The 18,995-nt window shown below is 40.9% G+C and overlaps 1 long non-coding RNA gene across 2 annotated transcripts in view; it reads left to right on the forward strand.

The window, feature by feature from the left end:
- Positions 1-10,980, forward strand: part of LOC123643696 — a 44,746-nt gene extending 33,766 nt beyond the window's left edge. For both annotated transcript variants that reach the window (XR_006736882.1, XR_006736881.1), the window contains exon 4: positions 10,868-10,980. This is a non-coding gene — a long non-coding RNA (uncharacterized LOC123643696). The remainder of the gene's footprint in view (positions 1-10,867) is intronic.
- The last annotated feature ends 8,015 nt before the right edge of the window (positions 10,981-18,995 follow it).

Below are 18,995 nucleotides of genomic sequence, written 5' to 3' on the forward strand. Positions count from 1 at the left end.
TCTGGCTTTTTATTATAATCGTTTTGATACCCATCTACCTAACCTACTAAACTCTGTGCTCTCTAAGGGCAGATACACCGAACTGATATAATGTCTGAATCATCTTTGTATCTTCAGCATCTAGCACAGTGTTAGGTGTTTATTAAAAGAAATTGATTTTTTTCATTGGTGTAGTAGCAGAGTGACTGGGGTAAAGTCTTTCAGTCTTATCATTTCCATTCATCAGTTCCCTCATATATTCTCCCTCACTTCTACCGGAGAAGTACAGAGAATAAAGACTTCCTATCTTTTTTGCCCTTCCTATGAAAGGTTTCCAAAATTACTGAGGAAGAAAATAAAAGTAGAGAGGCTTATAAAAGTAGAGAACAAGTCGAATAATGCCAATAAATACATACATTGGGTATGGTGTATGGTTAAAGCCCCACAGATCTTCCTCAAATCAGATGATAAGAACTTTAAAATGCCAGGAGCATCTGGCAAAAGGTGTCTGCTACAACTGATGTCTCAAAAAAAAAAAAAAAAGAAAGAAAGAAAGAAAGAAAAAAGAAGGAAAAGCAATAGTCCATGTGATGATAAATTGAACATGCCTTATTGTTGATTCTTAGAAGGACAATATTGTGCATTGTATGCTTTGTAGTGGAAATCATCTTCCCTGATGCATAAACTTCTAAAAATATATTCACTGAAACCAAACATACAGACCTGGAAATATAGTTTCTAATCCCAGTTCTGCCTCTATCTAGCAGAGTGACCTTGGTAAAATCAGATTACCATCTATAGTTAGTTGTGTTGCATATGGGGCCTCTTGTTACAGATTAAAAATAGAAAGCCTCCTAAGGCAACTTTCTTTTATTTAAACCAGCCCTCATAGAACCACATGTGGATGTGGGGAAGGATACAGTCAGGCCATGTCTGCTAGGTGAGAAACTAGATTGATACCATTGGATCAATCTAGATTGAAGTTTTGATATCATATCTACAGACAAATCTTTTTCAGATAAAACCACTTCTTGCCAATTGTCAATTAATTTCCATTCAGGTGTTTCTTTTTTTCCTCATTTCAACTGGCATTTATGTTTTTTGTTGTTGTTGTTTTTTTTTGAGACAGGGTCTCACTGTGTTGCCTAGGCTAGAGAGCAGTGACGTGATCATAGCTCACTGCAGCCTCCAACTCCTGGCCTCAAGCGATCTTTCCACCTCAGCCTCTCAAATTGCTGGAATTATAGGTGTGAGCCACCATGCCTGGCCAGACACTTTAATAATAGTGACAGTTGGCACTTACTGAGCATCTACTCTCTGCTCACTGTGATAGGCACTTTACAGGTACCATTCCTTTTGATTCTCACAAAACACTTCATGATAAATGCTATTGGCCTCATTATACAGATGACTAAAATGAGGCTGGGATAGGTTAAGTAATTTCCCCAGGTCACATAGCTAGTATAGTAAGTGAGATTCTAAAGCCCTTGCTTTTTCCACTGACTGAATTCTCAGACCTCAATTTTTTTGCAACTATAAAATTGGGGAATTTAATTATTTGACCTTTAGAGACAATATTGAATAAATGTAATTTATTTGTTTTTTTTTTTTTTTTTTTTTGAGACAGAGTCTCGCTTTGTTGCCCAGGCTAGAGTGAGTGCCGTGGCATCAGCCTAGCTCACAGCAACCTCAAACTCCTGGGTTTAAGTGATCCTACTGCCTCAGCCTCCCGAGTAGCTGGGACTACAGGCATGTGCCACCATGCCCGGCTAATTTTTTCTATATAGATTTTTAGCTGTCCAAATCATTTCTTTCTATTTTTGGTAGAGACGGGGTCTCACTCTTGCTCAGGCTGGTCTCGAACTCCTGACCTCGAGCGATCCACCCGCCTCGGCCTCCCAGAGTGCTAGGATTACAGGCATGAGCCACCGCGCCCGGCCTATTTGTTGATTTCTTATTATGAAAAATTTTAAACACAGTAGAGACACTAGTATATTGACCCATCCTTCAGCCACAATAATCATCACTTCATAGCCACTCTTGTTTCACCTATACCTACCCATTTCCTCCCCACCCCAGCCCCTACTAGATTCTTGTGAAGCAGTCCAGATATATTATTTGATCTGTATATATTTTAGTATTTATCATGAAAGGGAAAGAAATCTTAAAAACATAACCGTATAACCACAATACCATTAGCACACCTAAAAAATTAACAATAATTCCTTAATATCATCTGGCACATTTCTAGAGGTCCTTTCACATATCTTTTTCTCGAACTTCCTTGTCACTGATGTTATCCCTTCCAAGTCACTGGTCAAGGCACCAAACCAGACGTCAGTGAAGATAGTTGCGGTATGTAAATTCTAAGTCCTGAGGAAGAAGTTTTATGGAATTGGTTAAGTTTCACAATTGTGAAAGAGGAAATTAGAGTATGCAGAATTAGATATTTGGCTGTTAATGGGATGCATATCAAATTTTTAAAAGAAAGCTTAGCCTAAGGAGTTTATCCATACAGGTGCAGATGATTTAAAGGCATTAAAGGATTACAGAGTTATGTCATTTAGAATGTTTCTAATAACTGAGACCATCTAGCATTTTTCTTTTAGAGTCTCAATTTTCATTTGTGCAATATTTTCAGGCATATAGACTACTGTTCATTGTATTTATATAGATAATAAGGAACTTACTAAGTATTTTAACAAGTAAAAATCTGAATATGAAGGAAAATATCAGATTTTCACTTTAAATGAGCTTAATTGCTTGGAGTTGTTCCTGAAATATCAAAATGCTGCCTCTTCGGTGTGGCTTTGTTGAAATGAATTTCTCTGTAATTGTTGCTGTTTGAAGATATCAGGACAGCTTTTCAGAGAATTATATTCCCAGCATGTCACTTTTCCCATTAAAGCACTAAGTTTTCTTTGAATGTTCCACTGTCCCCTTAAGTATTTTACTCATTTTTCTCAATGCATCAAAGAGAATGTGATCCCCCTATAGCTGTCACTTCCAAATGTTCCTGTAGCATAGATGGTGTTACAGACACAAAGATGCACACTTGGCTTTCTGAGCAGAGTTATCATACTGGCTTCCTGGTCTTTAGGGCACTAGAGATGTCCTTTAGAATCACCAAACAGGCTTGCAATGAAGATAATAGGACTGCAGCACCGTTTCAGTTTACTCTCCATCTTACACAATAGTTTTCATATTGCTAAATTAGTCAGGATGGTTATGTTTGTATTTTTATGCAATAATTTGAAAATTAATTATAGCTGTAATACAAATACCTGATGTTTTTCCTTGGGGATGATGGCCTTGCTATTTTCTTAATTTGGATGCTTGAATTCTGTTTTCTAGTGATCTTTCCACATCTTCCTTTAAGTTTTCTGCTTCAGCAGTTTGAAAGAATACTTTTGGATAAATGATTTGTGATGGTGGGTGCCAGTCTACAACTGTCATTAATTGAAGTTACATGTAAGTTGGGGAGGGACAGCAGTATGACAGGAGCAGGCAACAGGAGAATGTGAGTAATGTGCTCATTAAGCTTACTTGCCTTCAGGACCTATCCAAGCCTGGTGAGTTAGGAGTCTGAGTTAACACCTGGATCATGTTCCACTTGGACCTAGTAGCAAGCCTCTAAAATCCAAAGAGGTCTACCAAAATAGTGCTTCTTCACATTGGTAAAGAGCTCGGGTACAACAGTCTATCTCTCACTTTGTAATCATCATCAGACATGTTCTAAATATCACTGGGCCCTTGAAAAACTTCCCACTGTAGCACTCACATCTTTGTCTCTAAGTTTCAAAGATATTTACTATTTTCTACTCTTTGGTCCTCACCTGCATAGTATGAACAATCTAGTGAGTCAATGTGATATCATGTGAAGTGAGGAAATAAGAAGATTTCTGCAGACTTAACTGTGACTCAAAGCCCAAAAGGTGATATAATCCTGTGGCAAGAAGGTGAAGCTATACTATTGTCTGTACCAGATAAAAGCAAACTATTTCCACTTCATCATTCATGATTATCCTAATAAATGGCCACATGTCCCTTTGCATGCCAGGAAGAAATGTCAAATAGGCACTTCTGCAAAGGTACCCAGATTTCCTTAAATGGTGCCTGAGAACTGATTCAAATCTGGAAATTGGATACTCTCTCTCTTCTCTAGACCTCAAAGTTTTTTGTTCACTTGTTTGCTGTATAAACCAAGTAGAACCTTAGTGAGCTGTCCATCTATTTCAGTCCTAGGGACTGCATGATCAGCAGTCACTTCCCTAGAACGTATGGGTCAGAGCATTCTGATGTTCACACTGATCCTACTGCCTTTGAAGTTAGCCACATGCAAGTGTTAAATGCTGCTACTTAGACCACACCACTCTGGGATCCTACCGTCCCCATGAAACTTAGTAAGCCCAATTCACCTGTAGCCTCTTTGACCATCATCCCTGGTCTATAGAAAACATTCTCCAAATCATTTGTCAAATATGCTGTCCAGTTCCTTATAGATTTAGAGGTGCTCAAGGCCTTTGTGAAGAGTGTCTTCTGGACCTCTTTTGGAAGATACAGTTGAGGTGGGTGGTTGGGTCAGATATGATAAATCTACTCCAGTACTCCTGTCTCCTGAAATTTAAAAATTTATTCCTTTACGTTTTACCAAAAAGATTTGCTTCTCAGCTTCACTTTGCATGAGTCACCACTGAGTCTAGATTTCAACCAACATTTAGCAGAGCAAACAGAATTATTCCCAACTCCTCAAGCTAGAATAGTTAATGCAGAATCCCTTGTAAGCCCTATTGATAGGTTCAACCCAGTCTCAAATTGCATCCTCCTCTTCATCATTCAACATTCATAAAATCATTTCTAACCCACATTCTACAGATTAATTAGCAAAGTTCTTCAAATCCTATGGTGCTTGAGCCATATCTTTCTGAACTTCACTTTGTAATAGTCTCTTGAAACATACTAGAATTTGACTCTAATTAGAGTCTAATTAGATCTTAAGATAATGCAAGGTAAGAGTAGAGTATAAGAGAACCAGTCTCCTCTTAGATAAATCCCTCAAACTAGGGAGTTTCAGTACCTTCACACAAAGGATAAATAGTTTTACAAGTAAAAGCTTCGGCTGTCAAGAAGACTAGGAATTTGGGGACAGGGATTCTCTGCAAATTCTCCCCTGTATAGCATTCTAATTTTGAAGATCCTACTCTTTCTGTGCCAGGTGCAGTGGTGCATGCCTGTAGTCCAAGCCCCACAGGAGGCTGAGGAGGGAGGATTGCTTGAACCCAGGAGTTCAAGTCCAGCCTGGGCAACATAGTGAGACTCTGTCTCTAAAATAATACTATAATGATAAATATAAATCCTCTTCTTTCAGAATCAGCACCTTAACATAAGCTTATCTAAGACCCCAGGTAAGGAGGTAAATTCAACTGATTTGCAAGTCATCAATTAATAGAAACAAATATTGGTTTGTAGCTATCTCCATCTTGGGGCTTCTAAGTTTCTCTGAACAAATTCACAGTTTGGGTTTCACTTCATGTTTTAAAATGAGAATCTAGAAATTTTCATTTGTTAATCTTTTCAACTAAAGCATCTGACCTCAGCATACTGCTCTTGAATTCCTCATGCCCTCCGTACAGTTCTCTGACAACAGCAGTCATGTCACCCACAATCTTATCTTCATTGCCCACCTCAGTCCTCATGTTCACAGGTATTAATTCCATTAGCTGTTTCACTGTTACACACCAGGGACTTCCAGAGGCCCATCTCTGGATATTAATTGGTTTTTATTCTCTTCAAACATAATGAGTCTGGATAACCAGATTCTCCTCATTTCCCAAAATGTCTGTTGTTTGTAACTGATTCCTCATTACCAGCTTCTGTACAAGTCAGGATTCCTAGTTGCAAGCATTAGTAACAAATTCTGGGTAGATTGAACAGAATGGAATTTATTGGAAGGATACCAAGTAGCTCACAAAATCTATGGGAAAGTTAAAAACCAGGCTCAGGAAACAGGAGCCAAAGGAGTCTGGCACCAGAAAACTCAGCCAAGGACCACTGTAGCAACAGACTGGTTAGAATGTTGCCAGAACTTGGAGAAGAGCTGTTAAGGGAAGAGTCTAACTAGAATCTAAGTGGAGTCCAGTGACACCGCCACCACCAGGCATTCTCTTCTCCCAGATGATTGACCTCATCACTGTCTCTGTAAATCACGTGATGGTCCTTAGACCTTTGCATCACCCATTCTGGATTCAATGTCAGCATCCCATAGGACAAACCTCAGTTATGTCCTGTGTTACTGTCTAGAAGAGGAGAGATCTGCCCTTTTAGTTTCCATACTGGAAAAAGTGTTGAGACGCTGAGTAACCAAAATACACAACCCTTCCCCCGTGCACACATCCAGAGCACCATGCTTGGGTTTGTTTCTGGATTTGCTCTTCTATTTTATTGGTCTGTTTGTTTATTTTGTTGCCACAGTGACACTGTTTCAATTTCAGCTGTTTTATCGTTTCTTTTAAGATATGGTAGTTCATTTGAACTACCTCTTCCCTATCAAAAAGTTAACTCCTTTTTTCTTGACTCTTTTCAGCTTAATTTTTCTCAATGAACTTCTTTTTTTTTTTTTTTTTTTTGAGACAGAGTCTCACTTTTTTGCCCGGGCTAGAGTGAGTGCCGTGGCGTCAGCCTAGCTCACAGCAACCTCAGACTCCTGGGCTTAAGGGATCCTACTGCCTCAGCCTCCCGAGTAGCTGGGACTACAGGCATGAGCCACCATGCCCGGCTAATTTTTTTGTATATATATTTTTAGTTGGCCAGATAATTTCTTTCTATTTTTAGTAGAGACGGGGTCTCGCTCTTGCTCAGGCTGGTCTCGAACTCCTGACCTCGAGCGATCCACCCGCCTCGGCCTCCCAGAGCTAGGATTACAGGCGTGAGCCACCGCGCCCGGCCAATGAACTTCTTTTGTAAAGTTTCCCATTGGGATTTTGATTGGAATCATGTTATATTTATGAATATATTTGGAGAATAATTTTAAATTTTTACAATGCTGAGTCTTCTTATCCAAGAACATGGTATATCTATATTTATTTAAGCCTTCTTTTATACTCTTAGGTAGTTGTATAGTTGTCTTTACAAAGATTTGGCATACTTCATAAGTTTATGCTTTTGTTGTTATGGTAATTAGAATTTATTCCTCTTTATTTTCCTTTAAAAGAGTTTCAGGGCTCTCCATTTGGCCTAAACAAAATGTTAACATCTCGTAACTTTACTATGCAATTAGCGCTATGATTTTTTTTTTTTTTTTCCTTTTTGAGACAGAGTCTCACTCTGTTGCCCTGGGTAGATAGAGTGCAGTGTGTCATCATAACTCATTGCAACCTTGAACTCCTGCCTCAGCCTCCTGCGCCACTACGGCGGGCTAATTTTTCTATTTTTAGTTGAGACAGGGTCTTGCTCTTGCTGAGGCTGGTCTCAAATTCCTGGCCTCAAGCAATCTTCCCACCTCAGCCTCCCAGAGTGCATAGGCCTGAGCCACCGCGCCCAGCTGTGATTCTGATTTGCCTATTCAGTCATACGAATCATTGAGCTAGATTCTTCCTAGGTTTATCCAATTTCCATTACCAAATTAAATCTTATACTTTGCAGTATAAATTTGAGTTTGAAAGTTAAAGATAAGGAATATTTTTCAGGGGAATAAATTCAGGAAAACACTGTCAACAGAATGGGATAAATTGGAAGACGGAGGCCAGTGCACTAGTAAGTACTACAGTACCCCCTAGTGGACATAAGGTAGCATAGACTTGTTTATACCAAGAATGGCTCCAGTCTCATCCACAAGCAATTAGAATCTGAAGGCACCTTGATGGTCAACTAGGTCCACACCTCTGGCTTGCGAATAAGGAAACTGAAGAACGAAATGGAGAAATGATTGGCCCAAGTTCACATAGCCAACCCAAGACTAAAATCCAAGTTTCCTAACACTCATTTTTCTTCCTTTTTTCCACCCTTTATTTCTTCTTCCTTCTTTTTCAACATGTGTTGTGTAGCTACTATAAAGCTGGGTGCTAGGAACACAAATATAAAAAATATTTAGTTTTTTCCTTCAAGTCTAGTTTTATTTCAAGCCTAATTTTTTTAGCCATTTTTAGGGAATGAATTTGTAGGGGAATGACCAAACAACTATGCAGGGAAGGCTTGCAATCGTTCACAAATTAACTCACAATGTGGTTATTTAATTATTCAGATTTATTTAGAAAATACATTTGCAAATGTAGAAACTGCCCTTGACCAGGTTCCGATCATGTCATAAAGAGAAAGACTTACTTTCAAGAGGCTTACATTAACCTTTATCTTATTTCCCCTTTACAGATTCAAAACTGAATTATCTTGCAAAAATAACAGTAAGATATTGAAAGTTCATGTGTGCCTATCACCTAATCCCAAACATTATCATTCATCTGTACTTCATTGATCAAATCTTAATTGAGGCAAATCTATATGTCAAGCATGTGCTAAGCACTGGGTTTAGTATGTTAAAGAGAATGGATACGGTCCTGAGGTTTCTACTCTCATAAAACTTACAGTTTCCTTTACATATATGTGTGTGTAATTCTCTAAATCCCAAGAAAACTGTTTTTCCACTTCACTTTGGCAAGTCATATTTTTAGGTTTTAGGAATCAGAGCATATGCAGACATTTTCTAAAATTACTCTGCCCCACCATAAGAGAAACAAATAATAAGGATTTGGGGCCAGACAGGACTGAATTTGAATCCCAAGCCTGCCCTTTACAAGATGTTAGACTAACTAACAAGATATTAGACAAACTAACTTCTCTCCCAGTTGCTTCCGTAATATGAAAATAATATGTATCCCTTGTAAGGGATGATGTTTTATCATTATCCTTATTAAAACCTAAACAGAAACATTACTTGTTGAGTCAAAGGCATGATATATTCCTTTTCCTAAAATGCAGAAAAATTATTAAAAAAGAAGCATTAATATTGTTCACTTAGTTTCATCAAGAATATCAGTTCCAGGCCAGGCGCCGTGGCTCACGCCTGTAATCCTAGCCCTCTGGGAGGCCGAGGCGGGTGGATCGCTCGAGGTCGGGAGTTCGAGACCAGCCTGAGCGAGACCCCGTCTCTACTAAAAAATAGAAATAGAAAAATTGTCTGGCCAACTAAAATATATATATAGAAAAAATTAGCTGGGCATGGTGGCGCATGCCTGTAGTCCCAGCTGCTGGGGAGGCTGAGGCAGTAGGATGGCTTAAGCCCAGGAGTTTGAGGTTGCTGTGAACAAGGCTGACGCCACAGCACTCACTCTAGCCAGGGCAACAAAGTGACACTCTGTCTCAAAAAAAGAAAAAAAAGAATATCAGTTCCAGAATTAATACAGACGAATATTCATGGCCGTTGACATTTTAATTTTTTTTAAATAAGGTGGGCTGGGCTCAGTGGCTCACGCCTATAATCCTAGCACTTTGGGAAGCTGAGGCAGGAGGATTGCTTGAAGGCAGGAGTTCAGACCAGCCTGGGCAACATAGTGGGACCCCATCTCAATCAACAGATAGGTAGATAGATAGTGAAATGTTGTAACGATGGATACTACTACAAGAATTTCATAAGGATATTATTTTCTTGTTCCATGGATGAACATTGCCTTACTCCACAGAAACTAAACCCTATTATTTCAGTTATGATGAATACATCTAGTAGGACCATTATTTATCTATATAAGGGATCTTTTGGTAATTTGTATATAAACTTATCACTCTACCCACTTAATGATTTGATAAAGGCAAGGATTGTGTTTTACTCAGCTCTTTTCTCCCCTTTCAGCAGTACCTTATACAGAGTTAGAACACACTACACTAAATACATGCTAAGTAAAAAGCCCATCTTACTAAGTGCTACTTGACACTAAGCTAAGAGAGAAAATCTGACCTAAGCTATAGGTAAATTTATTTTGTTTTACTTGGAAGTGGCAACTGTCAAACAAATCCCACCTCTATTACATTCTTGCTAGAAAAAAAAAGTAGTTAAATTCCTCAAGCTCTACTCAAACCAAAACAAAGCTTCAAAAATATTTAGACAGACAGAAGGAACAGGGACGGACAGGAGAGGACTGGTATGTTTGTGCATCATGTGCATGCATCAGGCCAACTTCCTTTCCCTGTTGTAACATTTCCTAAAGTATACTCCACACAACACCAGTTCTATGAAAAGCCCAGGGTTTCAAGGTCAAATTGGTTTGGGAAAGCTTGCCCAGCATTTTCCTCTCTTGCAAGTTCACAGTGCACATTGGTAAATTAAATGCTATAAAGAAAACTGTTTAACATTATTTTACCTATTGCAGCCCCCAAATTTATTTGACCATCATTTCACCTATGAACATCCTACAGAACTAGTAAGTTCCATGGAACACACAGACTTCAGAAAACTGCCCCGCTGTGTTGAAAGGACTTTTTTCTCTTGTTAATTCACATAAAAAGCTACCATTTCATCTCCAGATCCTGCAGGCCTGGGAATGTGAGCATTACCAATAATGTTTTAATAATAGAAAAATGAGGCTACATCCTGACAATTTTGAGGTCCCAGAAAGTTTATGCAATTGAATTTTAATATGTAAGAAGAGGTAAGTTAGAATCCAGGAAATGGCTTCCCAGCAATGCCTGGAATGTTGTCATAAAAACTGATAAACAGATATCCAAGTCCTGTTTTGAATCTGGGAGGAATGGAGAGAGAGAAGAAAAAAGCATAAAATTATAACCACCAAATCTCTGATGTTTCTTCCAGTTTTATACAAATAAATATACAATATCCATTTTCCTCTAACTCCATTTTAAGACTTCCGGTTTATTTTTGTGTGTTTCTAATTCTCCTCTTTAGATGGCAGCACAGATGAAAAAATGCCAGAAAAAACTAGGAGCAAGCAGACTCCAGCAGCATGAAACTGCCATCAACAGCAGCCCTCCCCCAGCTCACCCTTCCTGTTTTATTTAAGAAACAGAACCTAAGGTATGATGTCTGACACTTATTTTTTCCCAAATAGATTTGATCAGTTATATATATGACAAACTGGTATTAGTGAATGAAGGAATTAATGCTTTAGTAGCATCTCTCACATGCTAGTTGTGTTTTCTGTATCTTAAAGACAATGTCAGCAATGTTCCTAAGTCATGCAGACTGCCATGTAAGCATGGTCATTTGCATCATTATACTGGACATGTGATACAGCTGAACTCCAAGCCACCTGGTTTGCTATAAGTATTGGATTCATTTAAGATCTCTAACAATGATATTTACTGACCTTCTTGCCAACTGATACCGTGAAGCTGCTGTAAAGTGATCCCTGTGTCACCAGATGCTGCACTGAAGCCTAGGAAGTGGCATGAAGGTAACACTTCATTAAAAATGTGCAATTTATGGTTGAATCAGTAATGTAACAGAAGAGGAATAGAACAGACTTAGAGAGAAGACCTTTATACTTTACATCAAAGCCCCAATAGGGATTTTTTTTAAAACCTTAGCCTTCAGGGGTTCCTTGAATCTCTTCATTAAACAATAAAATGGGGTCTACCAGCAAGATGCTCTCAACAAAATCTGCTGACAGAGAGAGCATAAGAAAGCTGGCCTCTACAATGTATGGCATTTCAAGGGCTCAAGAATGCTCCAAAGAACACTAAATTCTTCATGTGTAATGAACTGGACAGAAGCTAAAAGGTGACCTATGTCTTTTAAACAGCAATAACAAAAAAAATCACCATGGGGAGTAAAAATAAATGTAGCCCATAAATAAACCAACCTGAGGCTAAAATAAAAAACTAAGCAGATCTTGGTTCACATTGAAGAAAAAATCAATTTTCAATGTATCAGAGAATTTTTTTTTAGAGACAAGGTCTCACTCTTGCCCAGGCTGTAGTGTAGTGGCTCAGTCATTACTCACTGAAGCCTTGAACTCTGGGCCTCAAGCGATCCTCCCACCTCAGCCTCCTGGGTAGCTGGGACTACAGGTGCATGCCACCACACACAGCTAATTTTTTTATTTTTATTTTTTGTAGAGATAGGGTTTTGCTATGTTGCCCAGCCTGGTCTTAAACTCCTGGCCTCGAGAAATACTTCCACATCAGCCTCCCAAAGTGCTGGGATTACAAGTATGAGCCACCGTGCCCACAACAAGAATTTTTTAATTCCCTGTCTCCTTTTTTTTAAACAAAAGTAGTCATTCCATGAAATTACTCTCAATACCACATCTTTCCTTGAATGAGTACCTTTGATAATTAGTGTGGGTTGAAATTAGTTAATCTTGTGGTAGGCTATCTGCCTTTCCCAAAGCAACTCCTAGTGCTCTAAGGCTACAGGATGCTTTTTCCTGGGCTCCAAGTTTAGAGACAAAATCAAGCCCAAAATGAACAGGCAGAGAGGCATTGAGATAGTATGACATATGAGGGAGTGAAGGAAGCTGGGATATTGAGTATCACCCAGCCACCAGCCTGCATCCATCTCAGGCTGTGGTCCCCAAGCCCCAGGCTGTGGACCAGGCCACAGAGTTTCACCATGTCCCCACCTCCACCCCCACCCCCATCCCTGGTCCGTGGAAAAATCGTCTTCCATGAAACCCATCCCTGGTGCAAAAAATGTTGGGGACAGTTGATCTCAGGGACCACACCATCCAGAGCTGCAGGCCAGCATCTCTTCCATCTGGCAGTTCATCTGTATCCTTTGTGACATCCTTTATAATAAATGGGTAAAGGTAAGTAAAGTGCTTCCCTGAGTTCTGTGAGCTGCTCTGGCAAATTAATGGAACCTGAGGATCAGAATCCTCATGGGAACCTGCAATTTATAGCCAGTCAGCTAGAAGTACAGGTGACAACCTATAGCTGAGATTGGTCAGTAGAGACAGGCCAATCCTCTTGCAAGGCAAGGCTCAACCACATGTCACACAAACAACGCTGCTGAAACTACAGAGGCTGGACTTGGAAACTCTTTGTCATCCACCATATTTACCAGACTTGCACCAACTGACTACCACTTCTTCCAAGGAAGTGGTATGGACCACTTCTTGCAAGGAAAAATATTCAGTTCTCAACAAGCTGTGGAAAGCGCCTTTCACGATTTCATTGCCCCCTGCTCTCCAGGCTTCTTCACTGCTTCCATAAACAAGCCCCCGTTAAGATGGCAAAACTGGGTCAATACTTGGGTGCATACTTTGATTAATTGTACTGCTTCTTGTTTGAGAGATAATAAACTACACTTTTGATTCAAAATTGGACATTTCATATTTAATGACCTAATACTTGGGATTGACATCTGAAGTGGAGGCAATTTTGTGGGATTGAGCCCTCAACCTGAAGTATCGGATGCCCTCTCTAGGTAGATAATGTCAGAACTGAATTAAATTATAGGACACCCAGTTGGTGTGCACTGGAGAACTGGTTGTTCGTGGGAGGAAACCTCCACATTTTTTGGTGACCAGCAGTGTTCTATTGGTTGAGTGTGTGAGAACAGGAAAAACAGTTTGGTTTTTTCCTATATCTTTTACGTTCCCTTTCCTCCCTAACTTTTCCTCCATGATCTCAGGAATCCCATTCAATCATCAACGAACTCCTGATATACTCAGCCTCTTCACTAAACATTCTTTAGCTTTCTAGCCCTAAGAAACCTAGCTTTTCCCAAGCACGCTGCTTCCTCTGCAGCCCTCGCAAGTGGAGGCTGCTGGGTCAGGTTCTTTCTGTCACACACTGTCCTTTCCATGAGTCTCAGTTCTCCACTCTCTGAGACCCAGGCTATACAGCCATTATGCCACACTCCCTGCTTCAGCTGTCATCTACTGTCTGCCTGGTCATGCCCTTTGCTTTTTGAAGACGTTGGCATTGGGTCCACAGTATTCCTTTTCATTCTAAGTTCTGCCACCAATCTGGCACATTAGATGTGTCCCTGAGGCATACTTGACCTCTCAGTTTCTTTTTTTTATGAGACAGAGTCTCGCTCTGTTGCCCGGGCTAGAGTGAGTGCCGTGGCTTCAGCCTAGCTCACAGCAACCTCAAACTCCTGGGCTCAAACGATCCTCCTCCCTCAGCCTCCCGAGTAGCTGGGACTACAGGCATGTGCCACCATGCCCGGCTAATTTTTTCTATATATATTTTTAGTTGGCCAGATAATTTCTTTCTAGTTTTAGTAGAGACGGGGTCTTGCTCTTGTTTGGGCTGGTCTCGAACTCCTGACCTCGAGCGATCCTCCCGCCTCTGCCTCCCAGAGTGCTAGGATTACAGGCGTGAGCCACTCTCAGTTTCTTGATTCCATCTCCAATGACCTTCTCCATTCTGCTTCAATCACTCAATCCCGTGGACACTCCCAGACTTGTCATCAAGAAACCACAGCACCTCTGAACCTGTGACTTTCTATTCCTCTGGTTCTTCTCATTTGGTTACATTCATTGTATCTATTTTACAAACTTATTAAGATCTCCAGTCTTTCTGCTTTCTTCTTTCTCCTTATCTATCATCCACTTGCTGTCCCCTCTTCCTTCTCTACTCAGGAAGGATTCCATGGCTCTTAACATTTGCTTCTGACCAGCATCCACAACTCCATTATTCTTCTGTGTTATCCGCCCGACAGAACTTGGAGTGTGTACCTTGAATCCAATTGTCTGCCTTGACCATTTCTTTACCTGGGTCGTTAGACACTGCCTGAAAAAAATCACACAGTCACACAGATTGGGGCTACCTTAAATTCATGCTCAACAACCTCAAATGGGATCTCAGTGCTGCCTGCCGTTGTACCATATTCTCCTGGCTTGGTCTATTTCTGTCTCCAGAGGAGCTATTTCAGGAATTCTCCTTTCTTTCCAAACCTCCATGGTCTTGGCCTCTCTGCCCTTCTCATTCTCTGTAGGTGATTTTTTCCCCCCACATAGCAAGGGGGGTAAATAGATGTTATGAGATTTGATGTGAGCAGTTTGTTTTTCACAACAACCTATAAACTTACTTGTGTTTTTATCTACCTTTTCAACCTTGCCTCTTATGATAGGAGAGCTTCTCCTCATTTAAGGCCAGGTGCTCTGGATCCCATCTCCTCCTAACTTTTATTTATTTATTTATTTATTTTTAGAGACAGGCTCTCACTCTGTCGCCCAGGCTGGAGTGCAGCGGTGTGACCATAGCTCACTGCAGCCTCCAGCTCTTGGGCTTAGGTAATCCTCCTGCCTCAGCCTCCCAAGTAGCTAGGACTACAGGTGTGCACCACCACACCTGGATAATTTTTTTATTTTTATTTTCTGTAGAGATGAGGTCTCACTATGTTGCTCAGGCTGGTCTTGAACACCTGGCCTCAAGCAGTCCTCCCACCTTGGCCTCCGAAAGTACTAGGATTACAGGCATGAGCCACCATGCCCAGCCTCCTCCTGACTTATTGACCATACTCTCTCAGTTATTTTTTTTCACTTCTATCTGTATATTCAACCTCTTCCTCTCTACTGGCTCCTTCCTTCTCAGACTATAAAAAGCCACATTCTCTTCCATCTACCATTCTCTATCCCCTTACCAGCTAAACTTCTTGGAAAAGTCTCCACTCACTGTATCAACTTCCTCACCTCCCACTCACTCTCCAAAATTGCTCTCTCTAAAATAACCCGTGATGTCTGTGTAGCTAAATTCATGGGGCACTTTTCAGTTCTCTCCTTATTTGAGCTTTGGAGACACATTTGACATTTTGATATGTCCCCCCCTTTTCTTTCCCTCTTAGAGACAGGGTCTCTCCCTGTTGTCCAGACTGGTCTCAAACTCCTTGGCTTAAGTGATCCTTCCTCCTGAACCTCCCAAATTGCTGAGATTATAGGTGTGAACCACCTCGCCTTTCTCTTTCCCAGGCATCTGTGACACCATCTACGTGCTCCCAGATATCTCTCTCTAGCCCCAATCCTTCTCTTGAGCTTGAGACCCTACAGCTTCCACAGGCTCAAACTGAACTCATTTTCTCTCAAACCTGTACCTCTTTCTGAATTCCTCCGGTAAGTGGTGAGCACTACCATGGACTCATTGCTGCAGCTGGTGACTTGTGTTATCATCTCTTCATCATCTCTATATCAACTGCATCACCAAAACTCTTGATCCTGTCACCTAGATACCTCTTCCTACCTTTTTGCTTATCTCCTTCCCCTCTGCCACCATCACATCTCACCTAAACCCCTGTTTCCCGTCGTCCCCTGAGACCATTCCCCATGCAGTAGGCATGTGATTGTTATGAGCAAGGATTCTCACAGATCCAGGAGTCCACAAACACTCAGGTATGCAATAATGGAACATTTTTCCTGGAGTAAATTTGACTTCTGAATCTGAACGTCCAGGCTTCTTCCTAACAGACAACTTAATCCAGATTCTCTCAAGTGAATTCAATGATTATTCTGTCAACTGAGAATACACAAGTATTTCAGTTCAGAATTCAATTTCAGACCTTCCTTCCCCTGTTCTTCCCTCTTACTCTTGGGGCTTCTGGGACTGGCTACCCAAGGGAAGTGGGGAAGAAAAGATGGAGGTTCTTGTGTGATTGGGTACATGTTGTTAATTGGGGGGTGACCGTGAGGGTGCTGTCCATCTAATCTTGATCTAATTGAGGTGGTCCTAATGCTGGCTTGAGCTACTGATGCCATTGTTGTCTATTCTCCCAGCACAAGCAGGGGTGCGCCCTTGAGGATATTGGGTCCTGCTGGCTCTGATGGGTGGTGATGGGTTGTCTAAGTGCATGTGCAGGCCCCGTGTAGCTTCATGTTGCTATATGTGGGGGATATGGGACTATGGGGCAGCCATATGTCCACCACCCCAGGAACATCCTTTCTGTTTGCCTGGGACATCCCCTTCCACATCAGACCATTTCTTTTCCTCTCACAGCAGAAGGAGTAAATCAATTCACATTTACACATTTGTGTGAATTGGTTTTATCCCCTTAGTTACATCTCTGAGTTAAAGTGAAGAGCTCTTTGTATTTAAATTTCATAAAGCAGAGTCTAGGTCTCTCTCAGCAGCGGACTATCTCCACAGTAATTAAGTTGTTTTACACTCTACTGAGGGGTGTGAGTGTGTATGGATGTGCTTGTGTGTTGGTGGGAGGCAGGGTGCAGGTTGGCCTGCCAGAGCGTAGGTAGAAAAATGAATGGAGGGAGTACATTCCATTAATACTTGATGTTGTCATCCTGTCACATGTTCTTTCTTAAATCCGAACAGGTCATTCACCTGCTTAAAGCCATCTGTAGCTTCCCACTGCCTTTAGAATAAAGTCTAAACTTGTAAACTTGACTTGCAAGTTAAGATCTGTCTGCAGATGACCTCTCCCACCTCATTTCCTACAATTTCCTCTCTTCTTGCAGTTCCATGAGTTCACTCTGCTCTCTCTTGCCTCTGGACTTTCTCACATTCCTAGAAGATTCTCTTCAACTTTTCTCTACACCTGGCTGATTCCTGCACAGTCCTCTGATCTCCAGTTAAACACCACCTTCCTACCAAGTCCTTCTTGACCTCACTCCTACCTCCGACTTTGATGTGGCCCTCATATGCACTCCCATAACCTTCTCATGCCATAGCACGTACTTTATTTTTGTTGTTGTTGTTTGCTCTCCCACTGGACTCTAAATGCTTTTAAGGCAAGACTCTGCCTGTCTTGATGAGTGTTCATTCTCTAGCACCTAGCACATGGCTGATAGCTACACAATAAGTATTTGTTAAATAAAAAAAATGAATGAATGAAGAATAAATTGAACATGCAAGCCAGATATTAGCTGGCTTCATGTGAATTTTCTTTTACCCTACAGCAGGACTCAGTACTTTATTGTGTTTCCTCAAAAGTAAATCAACTCCACAAAACAGAGATAAACAATGTAGATTTGACTGACAATTTTATGAAGAGAGAGAAGGGGGGTTTAAATGATTGACACTTCTATTCTCCCTTCAGTGTCCCTCTTTGGCTTTCAAATGTTGAGTCTTCCTCTCTTTTGTCTCTTCCTTCCTCCCGGTCCCGCTCCCGCATCCCCAGCTCAGCCTCTACTTCGCTTCCCTAAGCAAATATCACTCTGAGAGGACTATGGAGGATGAATTGGAGACAGATGTGGCTAGTATTAAGGAGTACCATTTAGGAGACAATTGAATGAGGCCAGTCAGAGACAATGAAGGCCTGAGTCAAGAAAATGACAAAATTCAAATCACAACTTGGTAAGAGGAAAAAAAAAAGAAAGAAAATGACAAATGAAGAGGAGAGAGGATGGGTTTAGGAGATGTTGGGGAGGGAAGATCAACAGGATGTGATTGCTGATTGGATTGGGGTAGAAGAGAAAGGAAAGAGAGGAATATAGTGCCTGTCACAAGGTTTGGTGAATGCAGGGAAGGGGAGGAGAAAGATTGAGAGGGTCCCAGGATTAGAATTATTACCAAGGGAAGTAGGGGAGAGGATTAAGCAAGGAAAGAGAAGTATAAAGTTTATTACCCCCTGAGAGTCTAATTGAGATTAAAGAAATTGGTATGGGCACTAGTCTACATAACTGTGTGATTTTCTTTAATAACTTGGGCTGCCAATGTTAAGAGCTGAAAAAATGGGTGGTAGATTGACCCAAGACTTGAGATTTGCTGCGAATATGGGACAGAAGGACCAAGGGGCAGGGGATTGATGATTCTAGGAAAAAATACTCAGAGTGATGAACAATGGCATCTAGGCTCAATAGGGACAGAAGTGAAACCAGGATGGTGCTGACAGACAAGAGGGGTGGGGGTGTAGGAGAGGGGCCAAGAAACTGGCTGTATTGATGTAGTAAAGAATAAGTACGAAAACCAGCATTATAAGAAACTGAAGATGCAGAACAGAGCAGGAACCATGCATGAAGCAATGTTTACAAGGAATAGGAGTCCACGGGATGCAGGACCTAAGAGGAAAACAAACACTGGAAAGGATAAGGTTACCTTCTTCCTCTGAAATGAGACGGAAGGAGAAGAGGAGATGTCATCTTTAAGTATTTCTCAGTAGAGAAAAAGCAGGA

This window comes from Lemur catta, chromosome 8 (assembly GCF_020740605.2).
Source record: "Lemur catta isolate mLemCat1 chromosome 8, mLemCat1.pri, whole genome shotgun sequence".
NCBI lineage: Eukaryota > Metazoa > Chordata > Mammalia > Primates > Lemuridae > Lemur > Lemur catta.